At 28.2% G+C, this 3,809-nt stretch overlaps 1 protein-coding gene across 6 annotated transcripts in view; it reads right to left on the bottom strand.

Moving 5' to 3' along the window:
- LOC117174097 (TOX high mobility group box family member 3-like) overlaps positions 1-3,809 on the bottom strand; it is a 142,855-nt gene that overhangs the window by 113,642 nt on the left and 25,404 nt on the right. The window contains exon 2 of one of the 6 annotated variants that reach the window (XM_033362832.1): positions 2,756-2,804. The exons of the other annotated variants lie outside the window; for them this stretch is intronic. The gene's annotated coding sequence lies outside the window, so the exon portion shown is untranslated. The remainder of the gene's footprint in view (positions 1-2,755; positions 2,805-3,809) is intronic. 6 annotated transcript variants of the gene reach the window in all.

The following is a 3,809-nucleotide window of genomic DNA, read 5'->3' as shown; positions in this document are numbered from 1 at the left end:
TAAATAATATAAATAACCATGAAGACATAACGCATCCTTGTCTAACTCCTTGAATAATATCGAAACAGTCACTCAGTTTCCCATTCACACTTACACTCGCTTCGATACCTGTGCATATTGATATTTATAATTTGCAATTATATTCGCGAATCTTTTTTCCTCCCACAATTTGTTCAAGAAGTCGTCCTCTACCCATTTCTGTAAAAAAATGGTCAAACAATTTCAAGGTTTTTCTAAGCATAACAATAATTTTTCATAGTACACAAGAGCGCCTGTATAGGATGGACTGATTTAATACTTCCAATAAGTGCTGGTAGCTGATAGTAGTTTCACAGCCATGTAGCAGTGTTTAAACAAGCATTAAATAGTTACAATTGCAGTAAAAAAAAGTTTTCAAGTAAAATGGTCAGTATTCATCTGAAAAAGTTGAATTTTAAACTAAAAAGATAAATTTTCAACCAAAAAATAAATAGTCAAATTTTCAACTGGAGTAGTTAAATTTTCGATTCAAAAAATGCATTTTCAAACCAAACATAAGACAGAGTTTTCAACAAACTAGTTTAATTTTTTTTCAACTGATAATTTGGAACAAAAGGGTGTAACTTTTAAACAAGAAGCTGAATTTTCAAACAAAAAGATGAAATTTCCTTTGATGTTTCAACCAAAAAAGACTTTCATTTTAAATCAAATGCCGTGGAATTCAATAACAAGGAATGATTTTTTAGCGAGATAGATGAATTTTCAAACCAATTGTTCAATTTTCAATAAAAACAAATTAATTCCCGACAAGATAGTACATATAAATTCCCTAAATATTACAGTTTTTCCATATAATAAAATATGCAAATAAAATTTTCTTTAGTTCTTCTTTCCCGATAAATAAATTTCTATTTTATAAATTTCAAATTGCACTGAAATTACTCCACAGTGTCAACTTTAAATTTGAAAGGCAAATTTTCAGAACGATTTTTTCAAAAATTAAATATTAGGAGTAGGATTTGATTTGAAAGTTGCGCTTATCAATTCGAGAGGTGGACTTTATATCACTTGGAAGCAGCGATATGAGGTTGAGGTGGAAAAAAAAGAACGAAATTGGTCTCTTTGCGACTATTACTGTTTGCTTATTAACGATCGACTTGTGTTTTATACACATACCTGAGAACTGGTTGAATTATGATCGGGCGGCTAGAAGTGACTGAAATACATCGACTTGACATTTAATGCGAGGTGTGTGTACAACACTTGCAGATAACAGAATAGACTAGTAGAGTAAAGAACGACTGAAATGGGGGCATAAATAAGGATCAAATTTCCATCCTAGATTTCTTCCAGGAGAAAGACGTTTGATTTAATCTGTGTACTTCAGATTCCACATTTATTTTCTAACAAATTAAAACTTTCAATAAAGTGTTGCTAGTTCTCTTGTGTGAGCTTGTTTCAAATTTAAGATGCACTTCAGTTGCAAAATCAGTTATATATTTTAAAATTTACACAGGGTGCCAGAACAACTTAATTTTTAAAAATCCCCAAATTTACCCTGATTTTTCCATGAATAATTTTTAATTTTCTGACTATTAATGTTTAAAGACCAAAATTCTAATCATGTAACATTTTTGATAAAGAATCTTTTCTAACAGAAAAGGTGACTAATTTACAGTAATAATATGGCCAACGTTCTTTTGAATTTAAAAACAAATCAAAAGAATTTGAAAAGTACCAAAAAATCCTGAATAGAATAGAATGGAATTATTGAAAATGCAAGGTGAATTTTAAATACATTCAATTGAATTGAAAATAATTTTAAAATGTAAAAAAAATTATTTAAATTCAGTAGGTTTGAAATGAGTTCAGAAATATTCAAAAGAATTTGATGAAATGCCTAAGAATTTAATGTGAGTTTAAAAGACTTCAAGATAAATGTACTCTAGTTAATTCTTTAAAATCCCTTAATATATATTTTTTAATCTTTTAAAATCCTCTAACTCCCAACTCCTTTGAGATCCGTTCGAATTCTTAAAAGCTCTTACCTTGGAATTTTTTAAAATGTCCTAAAATATTTCAAATTCCTTAAATTTTCGTTAAATTACTTCAAGATTCATTGGAAGATTTCAAAATATTTCAAGTCTTTTTAAATTCGTGAACATGTTTTTATCTCTTAAATGTTTGGAATCTTTTAAAAGTCCCTAAAATTTTTAAAATTCGTTAATAACTCCAAAACAAACCTTTAAAAATCGCCTAGAATTTTTTGTTTTAATCCTGGAACCTTACAGGTCCTAAAAATCTTTTTATCTCTTCAAAAATTCTAGTAATTTCTTTAAAACCGCATTAAATTATTTTGAATACTTGATAATCATTAAAATCCTCGAAAGGTTCCTTTAAGTTTGTTTAATCTCTTGAAAATTTGTTGGAATCATTGGAAATACAGTAAAATATTTAAAATTCTTTTAAGTTTGTTAAAATTCGTTGAAACTTTTAAAGCTCTTTAAAATGAGGTGAAAGTTTTAAAAATACCCTGCAATATTTCAAATAATTTGAAATACCCTTAAATTATTTAAATCTTTTAAAAATTCTTTTATGACTATAGTTCTAATGACCCTGACAGTTGATGCGAATATAAATGTTCAATTAATACAAAAGAAAAAAGTTTGAAAATTTCTGAAAATTTTAAGATCAGATGAAAAAATTCTTTAGTGTATGTAGTCGAATTTGTTTTTGTTCAGTTATAATATAATAAAAACTAATAATTTGTTCTTACCAGGAAGTTAAATATGGTAAAGTTCGGCCGCCGCAGAAACGAAACTTACCTGAAAGAAAGAAAAAAGTCTATTAAAAATCATTCCCGAATTAAATAAAAATAAATCTAGAAATTATTTTCTGTTTAAAACACGTCTAGTTCCGAAAAATTGGCGCAAATTTCGGGACGAGCCAAACTTGTAAACAATATTTTACGATTCATTCCCAATTTTTGTTTATAATAATTTTTAAACAAAATACGCTTTCTTGGTCTGGGTAATCAAATTTGCAATATAACAATTGAATGGTATTACTTCGGGAGTTTGTAAATCATTAAAAAAATACGAACCAAAAATATATCATATGCCAAAATATTCTAATTTAATTCCAAGCATTTTAAACCCAAATTCCTGATTTAAATGTTAAATTCTTGAATTCAGCATAATACGTAAAAAGTTACGTGGTAAATGGTATAAAACAAAATTTCAATTTCTACGTTTTTTAACCCTTAAACGGCCAAAACGCCACTACCGGGACACTGCTTTTCAACGGCCAATGACTAAGACTATTTGACACTAGAAAAAATTGAGACACATATATTTTTATTGCTTAAGATCTCCTCTTTCCGACAGTGCCAATGAAATTCCTCAAAAAATTTATTTATTGTCCCAAAATGCAGTTTAAACAAAAAAAACGTGATTTTTCGTGCCTATTTTTTTTTTGTGAACCATTTTCCAAAGCTTTTCGAGTCTGTAATTAACCTGGAATCTCAGTAACCGATGGAATAAATGTCTAAACTTTGAGAATCCATGGTTCAAAGATTGATTTTTCGTTTTAGTATTTTCAAAATGACGTCTTAATGGCAAAATTTTTGTGAAAACATTCATGAATTTTTTTACAATAAACGAGGCGCTTTTCGGAAAAATCATCAAGAATAAAAAGTTCTTGTAATCAGCCAAGAAATAAGCCTGAATTTTTTATTCTTGACAAATTTTCCGAAAAGCGCATAGTTTTTCAATAAAAAAATTCCAACGACTCCGTAACCTTTATTGCACTCTGACATCAAACCACACCTT

The sequence above is a fragment of the Belonocnema kinseyi genome, chromosome 6 (assembly GCF_010883055.1).
Source record: "Belonocnema kinseyi isolate 2016_QV_RU_SX_M_011 chromosome 6, B_treatae_v1, whole genome shotgun sequence".
Lineage (NCBI taxonomy): Eukaryota > Metazoa > Arthropoda > Insecta > Hymenoptera > Cynipidae > Belonocnema > Belonocnema kinseyi.
Note: the sequence above shows the minus strand (reverse complement) of the source record. Positions and strands in the feature narration are given on the sequence as shown.